We start from the raw sequence: 13,784 nt of genomic DNA, 5'->3' as shown, positions 1-13,784 counted from the left end.
GTTTCATAGGGATTGCATTGAATCTGTAGATTGCTTTGGGTAGTAGAGTCATTTTCACAATGTTGATTCTTCCAATCCAAGAACATGGTATATCTCTCCATCTATTTGTATCATCTTTAATTTCTTTCATCAGTGTCTTATAATTTTCTGCACACGGGTCTTTTGTCTCCTTAGGTAGGTTTATTCCTAGATATTTTATTCTTTTTGTTGCAATGGTAAATGGGAGTGTTTTCTTGATTTCACTTTCAGATTTTTCATCATTAGTGTATAGGAATGCCAGAGATTTCTGTGCATTAATTTTATATCCTGCTACTTTACCAAATTCATTGATTAGCTCTAGTAGTTTTCTGGTAGCATCTTTAGGATTCTCTATGTATTGTATCATGTCATCTGCAAACAGTGACAGCTTTACTTCTTCTTTTCCCATTTGGATTCCTTTTATTTCCTTTTCTTCTCTGAGTGCTGTGGTTAAGATTTCCAAAACTATGTTGAATAAGAGAGGTGAGAGTGGGCAACCTTGTCTTTTCCTGATCTTAGTGGAAATGGTTTCAGTTTTTCACCATTGAGGACGATGTTGGCTGTGGGGTTGTCATATATGTCCTTTATTATGTTGAGGAAAGTTCCCTCTATGGCTACTTTCTGCAGGGTTTTTATCCTAAATGGGTGTTGAAGTTTGTCGAAAGCTTTCTCTGCATCTATTGAGATGATCGTATGGTTTTTCTCCCTCAGTTTGTTAATACGGTGTATCACGTTGATTGATTTGCATATATTGAAGAATCCTTGCATTCCTGGAATAAACCCCACTTGATCATGGTGTATGATCCTTTTAATGTGCTGTTGGATTCTGTTTGCTAGTATTTTGTTGAGGATTTTTGCATCTATGTTCATCAGTGATATTGGCCTGTAGTTTTCTTTCTTTGTGACATCCTTCTCTGGTTTTGGTATCAAGGTGATGGTGGCCTCATAAGATGAGTTTCAGAGTGTTCCTCCCTCTGCTATGTTTTGGAAGAGTTTGAGAAACACAGGTGTTAGCTCTTCTCTAAATGTTTCATAGAACTCGCTTGTGAAGCCATCTGGTCCTGCGCTTTTGTTTGTTGGAAGATTTTTAGTCACAGTTTCAATTTCAGTGCTTGTGATTGGTCTATTCATATTTTCTATTTCTTCCTGATTCAGTCTTGGCAGGTTGTGCGTTTCTAAGAACTTGTCCATTTCTTCCAGGTTGTCCATTTTATTGGCATCGAGTTGCTTGTAGTAATCTCTCATGATCCTTTGTATTTCTGCACTGTCAGTTGTTACTTCTCGTTTTTCATTTCTAATTCTATTGATTTGAGTCTTCTCCCTTTTTTTCTTGATGAGTCTGGCTAATGGTTTATCAATTTTGTTTATCTTGTCAAAGAACCAGCTTTTAGTTTTATTTATCTTTGCTATCATTTCCTTCATTTCTTTTTCATTTATTTCTGATCTGATTTTTATTATTTCTTTCCTTCTGCTAACTTTGTGGGTTTTTTGTTCTTCCTCTAATTGCTGTAACTGCCAGGTTAGGTTGTTAGAGATGTTTCCTGTTTCTTAAGGTAGGATTGTATTGCTATAAACTTCCCTCTTAGAACTCCTTTTGCTGCATCCCATAGTTTTTGTGTCATCATGTCTCCATTGTCATTTGTTTCTAGGTAATTTTTGATTTCCTCTTTGATTTCTTCAGTCATCACTTCGTTATTAAGTAGTGTATTGTTTAGCCTCCATGTGTTTGTATTTTTTACAGCTCTTTTCCTGTAATTGATATCTAGTCTCATAGCATTGTGGTCGGAAAAGATACTTGATACAATTTCAATTTTCCTAAATTTACCAAGGCTTGATTTGTGACCCAAGATATGATCTTTCCTGGAGATTGTTCCATGAGCACTCGAGAAAAATGTGTATTCTGTTGTTTTTGGATGGAAGGTCCTATAAATATCAGATAAGTCCATCTTTTTTAATGTATCAGTTAAAGCTTGTGGTTCCTTGTTTATTTTCATTTTGGATGATCTGTCCATTGGTGAAAGTGGGGTGTTAAAGTCCCCTACTATGAATGTATTACTGTCGATTTCCCCTTTTATGGCTGTTAGGATTTGCCTTATGTATTGAGGTGCTCCTATGTTCGGTGCAGAAATATTTACCATTGTTATATCTTCTTGTTGGATCGATCCCTTGATCATTATGTAGTGTCCTTCTTTGTCTCTTCCAGTAGTCTTTATTTTAAAGTCTATTTTGTCTGATATGAGAATTGCTACTCCAGCTTTCTTTTGGTTTCCATTTGCATGGAATATCTTTTTCCATCCCCTCCCTTTCAGTTTGTATGTGTCTCTAGGTCTGAAGTGGGTCTCTTGTAGACAGCATATATACGGGTCTTGTTTTTGTATCCATTCAGCCAATCTGTGTCTTTTGGTGGGAGCATTTAGTCCATTTACATGTAAGGTAATTATCGATATGTATGTTCCTATTCCCATTTTCTTAATTGTTTTGGGTTTGTTATTGTAGGTCTTTTCCTTTTGTTGTGTTTCTTGCCTAGAGAAGTTCCTTTAGAATTTGTTGTAAAGCTGGTTTGGTGGTGCTGAACTCTCTCAGCTTTTGCTTGTCTGTAAAGGTTTTAATTTCTCCATCAAATCTGAATGAGATCCTTGCTGGGTAGAGTAATCTTGGTTGCAGGTTTTTCTCCTTCATCACTTTAAATATGTCCTGCCAGTCCCTTTTGGCTTGCAGATTTTCTGCTGAAAGATCAGTTGTTAACCTTATGGGGATTCCCTTGTGTGTTATTTGTTTTTCCCTTGCTGCTTTTAATATGTTTTCTTTGTATTTAATTTCTGACAGTTTGATTAATATGTGTCTTGCTGAATTTCTCCTTCGGATTTATCCTGTATGGGACTTTCTGTGCTTCTTGGACTTCATTAACTATTTCCTTTCCCATATTAGGGAAGTTTTCAACTATAATCTCTTCCAATATTTTCTCAGTCCCTTTCTTTTTCTCTTCTTCTTCTGGAACCCCTATAATTCGAATGTTGGTGTGTTTAATGTTGTCTCAGAGGTCTCTGAGACTTTCCTCAGTTCTTTTCATTCTTTTTTCTTTATTCTGCTCTGCAGTAGTTATTTCCACTATTTTATCTTCCACGTCATTTATCCATTCTTCTGCCTCAGTTATTCTGCTATTGATCCCATCTAGAGTATTTTTAATTTCATTTATTGTGTTGTTCATTGTTGCTTGTTTCATCTTTAGTTCTTCTAGGTCCTTGTTAAATGTTTCTTGCATTTTGTCTATTCTATTTCCAAGATTTTGTATCATCTTTACTATCATTATTCTGAATTCTTTTTCAGGTAGACTGCCTATTTCCTCTTCATTTGTTAGGTCTTGTGGGTTTTTATCTTACTCCTTCATCTGCTGTGTGTTTTTCTGTCTTCTCATTTTGCTTATCTTACTGTGTTTGGGGTCTCCTTTGTGCAGGCTGCAGGTTCGTAGTTCCTGTTGTTTTTGGTGTCTGTCCCCAGTGGCTAAGGTTGGTTCACTGGGTTGTGTAGGCTTCCTGGTGGAGGGGACTAGTGCCTGTGTTCTGGTGGATGAATCTGGATCTTGTCTTTCTGCTGGGCAGGTCCACGTCTGGTGGTGTGTTTTGGGGTGTCTGTGGACTTACTATGATTTCAGGCAGCCTCTCTGCCAATGGGTGGGGTTGTGTTCCTTTCTTGCTAGTTGTTTGGCATAGGGTGTCCAGCACTGTAGCTTGCTGGTCGTTGAGTGAAGCTGCGTGCTGGTGTTGAAAGATGGAGATCTCTGGGAGATTTTCGCCGTTTGATATGTGGAGCTGGGAGGTCTCTTGTGGACCAGTGTCCTGAATTTGGCTCTCCCACCTCAGAGGCACAACACTGACTCCTGGCTGCAGCACCAAGAGCCTTTCATCCACACGGCTCAGAATAATAGGGAGAAAAAGTAGAAAGAAAGAATTAGAAGAAAGAAAGAGAGAAAGAATGAGAAAGAAGGGAGGGAGGGAGGGAGGGAGGAGGGAAGGAAGAAAAAAGAAAGAAAAGATAAAGTAAAATAAAATAAAGTAAGATAAAATAAAATAAAATAATTAAAATAAAAAGTAATTATTAAGAAAAAAATTTTTAAAAAACGGACAGATAGAACCCTAGGACAAATGGTGGAAGCAAAGCTATACAGACAAAATCTCACACAGAAGCATACACATACACACTCACAAAAAGAGGAAAAGGGGAAGAAATCATAAATCTTGCTCTCAAAGTCCACCTCCTCAATTTGGGATGATTCGTTGTCTATTCATGTATTCCACAGATTCAGGGTACATCAAGTTGATTGTGGAGATTTAATCTGCTCCTCCTGAGGCTTCTGGGAGAGATTTCCCTTTCTCTTCTTTGTTCGCACAGCTCCTGGAGTTCAGCTTTGGATTTGGCCCTGCCTCTGCATGTAGGTAGCCGGAGGGCATCTGTGTTTTGCTCAGACAGGACGGGGTTAAAGGCGCAGCTGCTGCGGGAGCTCTGGCTCACTCAGGTTGTGGGGAGGGAGGGGTACGGAGTGCGGGGCGAGCTTGCGGTGGCAGAGGCCGGCGTGACGTTGCACCACCCTGAGGTGTGCTATGCGTTCTCCCAGGGAAGTTGTCCCTGGGTCACGGGGCCCTGGCAGTGGCAGGCTGCACAGGCTTCCAGGAGGGGCGGCGTGGACAGTGACCTGTGCTCGCACACAGGCTTCTTGGTGGCGGCAGCAGCCTTAGCGTCCCATGCCCGTCTCTGTGGTCCGCGCTGGTAGCCACGGCTCACACCCGTCTCTGGAGCTCCTTTAAGCGGCGCTCTGAATCCCCTCTCCTCACACACCAGGAAACAAAGAGGGAAGAAAAAGTCTCTTGCCTCTTCGGCAGCTCCAGACTTTTTCCCGGACTCCCTCCCGGCCAGCCGTGGCGCACTAACTTCTTCAGGCTGTGTTCACGCCGCCAACCCCAGTCCTCTCCCTGCACTCCGACCGAAACCCGAGCCTCAGCTCCCAGCCCCGCCTGCCCCGGTGGGTGAGCAGACAAGCCTCTCGGGCTGGTGAGTGCTGGTTGGCACCGATCCTCTGTGCGGGAATCTCTCCGCTTTGCCCTCCGCACCCCTGTGGCTGTGCTCTCTCCTCTGTGGCTCCGAAGCTCCCCCCTCCACCACCTGCAGTCGCCACCACGAAGGGGCTCCTAGTGTGTGGAAACGTTTCCTCCTTCACGGCTCCCTCCCACTGGTGCGGGTCCCGTCCCTATTCTTTTGTCTCTGTTTACTCTTTTTTCTTTTGCCCTATCCAGGTACGTGGGGAGTTTCTTGCCTTTTGGTAGGTCTGCAGTCTTCTGCCAGCGTTCAGTAGGTGTTCTGTAGGAGTTGTTCCACATGTAGATGTATTTCTGGTGTATCTGTGGGGAGGAAGGTGATCTCCGCGTCTTACTCTTCTGCCATCTTCCTATATCTCTGCGATTTGTTGTCTTTAATTTTTGGATTCAATTTGTTAGAACTTTAAGAATTTTTCTGTTTGTGTTCATGCGGGTTGCTGGTCTGTAGTTTTCTTGTAATGTTTCTGTTTGATTTTGGCATCAGGTTACTACTGGCCTCAGAGAATTTGAAAAGTATTCCCACCTTTTCTGTACTCTGGAAAAGTTATATTATTTCTTACTTAAACATTTGTTAGAAATCACCAGTGAAGCTCTCTAGGCCTGGAAGGTCTTTTTTTACCTTTGTTTTTTGTTTGTTTTGGTGGGAAGATTTTAACTATAAACTTAATTTCTTTCATTGATCCAGGGCTATTCAGATTATCTAATTTTCATGAGCAAGCTTGATGGCCTGTATCTTTTAAGGAATTTGTCCATTTTTCTCTAAGTTATGAAATTTACTTCCATCAAGTTTTTCATAATATGCTTTTATTATCATTTTGATGTTTGTAGAATCTGTATTGATGCTCCTCTTTCATTTCTGGTAATTTGTGTCTTCTCTTTTCCTGATAAGTAAAAGTAGATATTGATCAATTTTATTCACTCCCCCCCCCCCAACAGAGGACACAGTTTTGATTTCACTGATTTTCTCTATTGTTTTCTACTTCTGTTTCAGTAATTTCAGATTGTATTTATCAGGACCTTTTTTCTATTCACTTTCGGCTTGTATTTACTCTTCTCTTTCTAGTGTACAAAGGTGAGTGATTAGTTCATTGAGCTGAGACCTTTCTTCTTACCTAATAAAAGTGTTTAGTGCCTGATGTCAGCATCATGGCAGCATGAGATGCTCCCTTTGTCTCTCCCTTCAATCTACAAGGTTTCCTCTGCCCAACGTGCCAGGATGCCAGCAATCTCCACACATCTGTACATCTAAAGGTGGTTAGCCTGGAGCAGACAGCCAAGGCAGAGCCTGTGATCCTGACCCTGGGAGTGTGGCAGGTGAGCCTGCAGCCCCAGAGAACCCGGTAGCAGCAGGGGAGGCCATGCATACAAATCCAGATTCCTGGTGCAGCAGGGCCCTTGGCCACAGGAAACCAGGCAGCAGTGGCAGCAGAACCTGCGACCCCATCCCCCCGCCATGGAGGCACCTGCGACTCTCCCACCTGCAGCAGGAGCAGCAGCAGCCCAACAACCCCTTATGTGGCAGAGGCACCCACAGCCCCAGCTCCCCCACCACCCGCTATCTCCCCTCATGGCTGTAGAGCCCCTGACCTCAGCAACTCTGGACAAAGTGCAGGCACCCACCATCCCAGGGCCCCAAGCTGTGATGCCAGTGACAGCAGTGATACTGGCAACAGCAAGGCGCCAGCAACCCCAGAGACACAAGCAGCAACAACAAGGGTACCAGGTGAGACCTCTGGCAGGGGCAGTGGAGGGGGGAAAGTGCTGACTCTCAAATATAGCCAGAGGCAGCCTAAGTAAGAGAAACCAAAAACTTGTGCTGTAGCGCCGCCTACTGAAAAACAAAAGAAAAGCCTCTAATTTCTATCCTGTTGAATTGTTAGAATCAAGTTTTTTAAAGCTTTACCTAAACAAGAAAAGTGTTCACTACTTTAAATGCACCAGCAAAGGAACAACTCGTCAAGTACCGTAAAAAAACCGTGGTAACTCAGCATCACAAAAAGAAAACGACAAATCTCTGGAAACCAAATTTAAAGTCACGGAATACTGCCATCTAACTGATAGAGAATTCAAAACAGCTGTCATGAGCTGTCATGTCAGTGAGTGGCAAGAAAACTCAGAAAGGCAGTTTACTGAGCTCAGGAATAAAGTGAACGAATAGAAGGAATAATTTACCAAAGAGACTGAAACTCTAAAAAAGAACAAAACAAAAATTCTGGAGCTGAAGAACCCAATATAGGAGATGAAGAGAACCCATTAGAAGGCACTGGAAACAGAGCAGATCGGATGGAAGAGAGAATTAACAAGCTCGCAGACAGAAAAATAGAAATGATACATGTGGAAGAGGACAGACAACTAAATCTAAAAAAAAAGAAGAAATTCTACCAAAATTTTGAAGGATATTTAATACCTATGCTTCTCAAATTCTTCCCAAAAAACTTGAAGAGGAAGGAATGCTTCATAACTTAATAATAATGAAGACAACATTACCCTGATACCAAACCAAACAAGGAAACACACACAAAAAAAATTACAGAACTGTATCTCTGATGAACATAGATGCAAAAATCCTCAACAAAATATTAGCAAACTGAATACAATACATTAAAAGGATCATACATCATGATCAAGTGGGATTTATTCCAGGGATGCAAGGATGGTTCAACATCTGCGAATCAATCAACATGATACACCACATTAACAAAACGAAAAATAAAAATCATATGATCACCTCAATAGATGCAGAAAAAGCATTTGACAAAATTCAACACCCATTCATGGAAAAAAATAAAATGGGTATAGAAGGAACATATATCAACATAATAAAGGCTATACATGACAAACCCACAGATAACATCATATTCAACTGTGAAAAACTGAAAGCTATCACTCTAAGATCAAGACAAGACAAGGATGCCCACTCTCACCACTCTTATTAACATAGTATTGGAAGTCCTGGCCAGAGCAGTCAAGAGAAATATACAGAAGGCATGCAAATTGGAAAGGAAGAAGTAAAACGGTCACTATTTACAGATGACATGATATTATGCATACAAAACCCTAAGGTCTCCCCAAAAAAACAGTAATAAATGACTACAGTACAGCTGCAGGGTACAAAATTAGTGTACAGAAATCTGTTGTGTTTCCATACATTAACAATGAATTATCAGGAAGAGAAATTAAGAAATGCCATTTATAATTTTAACAAAAAGAATAAAATATCTAGGAATAAATTTAACCAAGGAGGTGAAAGACCTGTATACTGACAACTATAAGACATTGATGAAAGAGATTGAAGAAGATGCAAAGAAGTGGAGTTAATCCATGCTCATGGATTGGAAAAATTAACATTGTTAAAATGTCCACATCACCTAGTGTAATCTACATATTCAATACAATCCCTATCAAAATCCCAATGACATTTTTCACAGAAATAGAACTAAAAATCCTAAAATTTATATGGATATACAAAAGACCCCGAATAGCCAAAAAAAAAAAAAAAATAGTGATAAAAAAAAGAATGGAGCTGGAGGTATCACACTCCCTGATTTCAAATTATACTACAAAGCTATAGTAATCCAAACAACATAGTATTGGCAGAACAGCAGACACACAGATAAATGGCACAGAACTGAGACCCCAGAAATAACCCCACATGTATATGGACAGTTAATATATGACAAAGGAGCAAAGAACATGCAATGGAGAAAGGATAGTCTCTTCAATAAATGGTGTTGGGAAAACTAGACAGTCACATGCAAAAGAATGAAACTAGACCATTATCTTACATCATTCACAAAATTAACCCAAAATGGATTAAAGACTTGAATGTAAGATCTGAAACTACAAAACTTTTAGGTGAAACCACAGGCCATATATTTTTTCATCAACCTCAGCAATACCTTACTGGATGTGTGTCCTCAGGCAAGGGAAACAAAAGCACAAATAAACAATTGGGACTACATCAAACTAGAAAGCTTCTGCACAGTGAAGGAAACTATCAACAAAACCAAAAGACTACCCACCATATGGGAGATGCTATTTGTAAATCATTCATCTGATAAGGCACTAATATCCAAAATATATAAAGAACTCATACAACTCAAGAACAAAAAACCAAACATCCTGAATACTTTTCCAGAGTAGACATACAGATGGCCAACAGGCACATGAAAAGATGTTCACCACTAATTATTAGGGAAATGCAAATCAAATCCACAATGAGGTATCACCTCACGTCCATTAGAATGGCTACCATCAAAAGGGCAAGAAAAACAAGTGATGGAGAGGATGTGGAGAAAGGGGAATCCTCATACACTGTTGGTGGGAATGTAAATTGGTGCAGCCACTATGGAAAATGGTATGGAGATTCCTTAAAAAATTTAAGAATAATTAATTTTCTAGCTATTCTACTTCTGAATATTTATCCAAGAAATATGAAAACCCTAATTTGAAAAGGTACATGCACCCTTATGTTCGTTGCAGCATTATTTACAATAGGCAAGATATAGGAATAGCCTAAGTGCCCCTCAGTGGAGGAATGGATAAAGAAGATGTGGTATGTATATACAGTGGACTCAGACATAAGAAAAACAAAAACAAACAAACAAAAAGATGAAATCCTGCCATTTGTGAAAACATGGGATGGACCTTGAGGGCTATTATGCTAAGTGAAATAAGTCAGAGAAAGACAGATATGGTATGACTTCACTCATGTGTGGAATCGAAAAACAAACAAATGAACCAAACCAAACCAAACACAGATATATAGAACAGAGTAGTGGTTACCAGAGGGGAAAGTGGGTAGAGAGAAGGCCAAATGGGTAAAGAGGCTCAGCTTTTGGTGATGAGCACACTGTAGTGTATACAGAAGTTGAAATATGATGTTGTACACATGGAAATTATACGATTTTTTTAGTGATTCAGTTATATATTTATATATTCTTCTTTACATTCTCTTCCATTATAGGTTGTTACAAGATACTGAGTATAGTTCCCTGTGCTGTACAGCAGTTCCTTGTTTATCTATTTTATATCTACTGCGTGTATGTATATTTTAATCCCAAACTCCTAATTTATCCCTCGCCTCCCCTCCCCCTTTGGTAACCGCAAGTTTGTCTTCTATGTCTGTGAGTCTATTTCTGTTTTGTAAGTAAGTTCATTTGTATCATTTCTTAGATTCCACATATAAGTGGTATCATATGGTTATTTGTCTTTGTCTGACTTACTTCACTTAATATGATCATCTCCAAGTCCATTCATGTTGCTGCAAATGACATTATTTCATTTTTTTTTATGGCTGGGTAATACCCCATTGTGTATGTATACCGCATCTTCTTATCCATTCATCTGTTGGTGGGCACTTGGGTTGCTTCCGCGTCTGGGCTATTGTAAGTGGTGCTGCTGTGAACATTGAGAGCCGTGTATCTTTTCAAATTATATTTTTTTCCAGATATATACCCAGGAGTGGGATTGCTGAGTTTTCACTATGGGATTGTAATTTCCTGCTTCTTTGCACATCTGGTCATTTTTGTATCTCAGGCATTAAAAATTTTATGTTGCTAGGTTCTAGAAAAAAAAATGTCTAGTTCTTTATATTTCATTGTATTTGTATATATAAAATGTGTAACATACATTTTACATACATATATACACACATATACATGCGGGTGTGTATATAATTATATGTTTGCGTGTTATATATGTATTTGTTTATTTACTTTTAGCTTTTTTCTGGGCTACAGTTACTTAGAAACATTTTGATCCTTTCCTGGCTTACTTTAAAAGTGTTGGGCAAACCAGCTAAGCCCTCATTTTAGGGCTAGTTTGGCCTCACAGTGGACCAGTGGCCGTGCAAGCACTCTTCCGAGCATCCCAGCTGTCGTCCTTTGTGCCCTGGCCATGGGGCACGTGGCGTGTCCCAGCCCTGAGTGGCCTCTAGGGATTGATCCATCCACCTCTTTCCTTCCGGTGGTTCCTTTCTTGAACTCAGGGAGTCTCACCAGCATCTACTGACCAGACTCAGCAGGACTTGAGGCAAGCCCTCTGCTCTCGGGGTGACGCCCCCTCAATTCCAGCTGTCTTGGCCTCCCCGAGTTCTCCATTCTGTTTCCTCAGCTCAAGGAGACAGCAGAGCTGTGTGTGTTCCCCTCCCAGGGGTGGAGCCTTCAGCGGGAAGCTGGGGCAACTGTAGGGCTCACATTTGTCTCTTCTTTTCAGAGATCTCTGTCCTGTGTGCCTTTTCCCCAGTGCTAGAAACTATTTTTTCAAATGTTTTGTCTGGTTTTTAGCTATTTAAGACAGTAGGGAAAACCCAGTCCTTGTTGCTTCAGCCATCTTGTCCATAAGTAAGTGGAAATGGCCTGATGGACTTGGAGCTGCCTCTGTTCATTGGAAACATACACTGAGCCAGGCGGTCCTTCTGACTGGGAGGGACTGGGTCCCCACCACCCACCCCATCCACTTGAAGAAGCCAGGAAATCCTGCTTTCACTGTGAATAACCAGTGTTCATTTGCACTTTTTTACACAACTGACCAGGACAGAGACTCCTACTTCCACGATTTTTATAAAGCTCCTAGTATCTCAAAGGCTTCTGAGAACATCTTTAAAACTAAATTAACTCCACTGACAAAAGGGAAGGGTACATATGATACTTGAGGCCTAAGTGCTTGGAAATGAAGAAAACTCAAGTTACCTATCTTGGGTTGGAAGCAATGGTTTAGGAGCGAAAAACTCCTTGTCCGACTTTCAGAGGGAGGATTCTAACTCCCAGGTTCACAGCAGGTCGGACGGTTCCCCAGAAGGCAGCCCAGGGCTTGGCCTAGTTCTCGAGTGTTTCCCCGTGCTTCTGTGACCTGCTTCCCTTGAAGAGCTCACTGAGCAGGGCCTGGTGAAGACAGTGGAGGGGGGGGGTTGTCTGAATGTCCCCCACCTTTTGTATTAAATAGAAAACCACTTTGCCGCAGTGGTGAGCCGGCTGCCCTCCAATTCTCTCCCCGGGCTGCCAGCCTGCACCCCATTCTCCAGTGGGACCAGGAAAGGGCCTTGCAGCAGAGCAGGGTGTAGCTCCACAGCTGGCTGTCAGCTCTAGCTGTCTATATGGTAGACTTTGCAATATAACTGCTTTAAGAGCTAGCAGGATATTCCGAGCTACAGAAAGCAAGAAGACACTCTTACTCTGAATCCTTCAGTGGTCGCGATGATGAATGTGTTAGTCTGAGGGAAAACAGAGAAAGTCATATCCAAGTGGCTTCATATAATTTTCACAATGACTTCTGCCCAACTCGGATCCTGTTTTTTTTTTTTTTTTTTTTTTTTATGAGAATGGGGAAATAAAATCAGTACCTTGAGGCCATGTGAGAAATATACCAGGAGCTTCAGTATGGTTAAAAAGGGCAGACTCTGAACTAGGAAAAAAAAAAGATGAAGCTTACTTAAAGCACATGAAACAACCCCAGAAATCTTTTCATCCTAAGATCTGAGTTGACCTAGTAGAAGTCACTTTTTTTGTGTTAATTTGAACCTTTGACTTCCTGTTGGGGCCCGGGGCCGTTGAAGCCACATCCGAGGAAGGCTTCAGACTTGTTAGCCAAATGGGGTGAAACGCAGGTGGCCTGGAACTTTCCTGAGCCTCTTCCCGTCAACACGGTTCTCCAGCCATAAGCGGTGGCTAATCCACCTCCCCTCAATGTAGTATTTACAATGGTATTGGCATTTCTCTTAGGGTCCTCTGAACAGAGCTCTGCATTAGTGAAGTCTTTCTGTTCACTAATTTCACATCAGGTGTGAGGGGAGGGGGTGTCACGCCACCCTTGTGGGTGAGGAAACGGGAGTTTCAGAATCGAGAGAGGCTGAGTGACTTGGCCGGTTCTCAGCCGCTCAAGGACCCACGAGAAAACGGAGGTGCTAACTCCGAATTCTGCCGGGACATGCTGCCCCGCCAGGATTGGTGGAGATCCCGGGCCAGGCCTCGGGACAACGCTTGCAGCACCTGTCCCCGTGTTCGGCCTCGCTCAGCACCTGCGGTACCCACCTGTGTCTGTAGGCAGCTTCGTGGTGCGTTCTCCCACGGGGGCAGCGGGGTCGGGAGCGTGGGTCTGCAGTCCCCCATCTGGAGAGGTTAAGAGGATGTTGGCTGTGCTCTGCTCACAGCTCCCCCGCGACTGACTGGAATCATTTGATACTAACTTTGCTAACTACGCGTTTGCACAAAGCAGCATAAATCAGCTCCGTTACTGTAGGGAAGGGCAAAAAGTTGCTAAGAAAACGTTCCTGGAGGCTGATCCTCCTGACTCTGGACGGGTGCCTGGCTTTCCAGTGTCAGCTTAGTCATGAAGAGCAGGGGTCGGGGTGCAGACAGACGTTCACAACAATTAGGACGGCTGTGACAGCTGCTTCCAGAGACGGCTTGTGGAGCGCTTAATGGCTAAGCCTGTAACACAGAGTTTGTTAAACTACAGACTAAGGAGCAATGATTTTCGTAACACCAAACCATTTAAGGAAGTTGACACTCATTTGTTTCCTTGAAAAATGAACTACAAAAACCAAATTTGCCTAATGGCCTGATATCATCTCCTGCACTGATTTCCAGCCCCCCACGCCCTGCTTTTCAGAATGAATCAAATTGGAAATTTATACCAAATGACTAGAGTATTTATTTCCCAGCTAACTGACCGGAC

General features: G+C 41.8%; 1 protein-coding gene across 1 annotated transcript in view; it reads left to right on the top strand.

Moving 5' to 3' along the window:
- Positions 1 to 13,784, top strand: part of B3GAT2 (beta-1,3-glucuronyltransferase 2) — a 116,753-nt gene that overhangs the window by 102,105 nt on the left and 864 nt on the right. The window lies entirely within an intron of this gene.

The sequence above is a fragment of the Mesoplodon densirostris genome, chromosome 12, assembly GCF_025265405.1.
Source record: "Mesoplodon densirostris isolate mMesDen1 chromosome 12, mMesDen1 primary haplotype, whole genome shotgun sequence".
NCBI lineage: Eukaryota > Metazoa > Chordata > Mammalia > Artiodactyla > Ziphiidae > Mesoplodon > Mesoplodon densirostris.
This window is presented reverse-complemented; position numbering and strand designations above follow the sequence as displayed.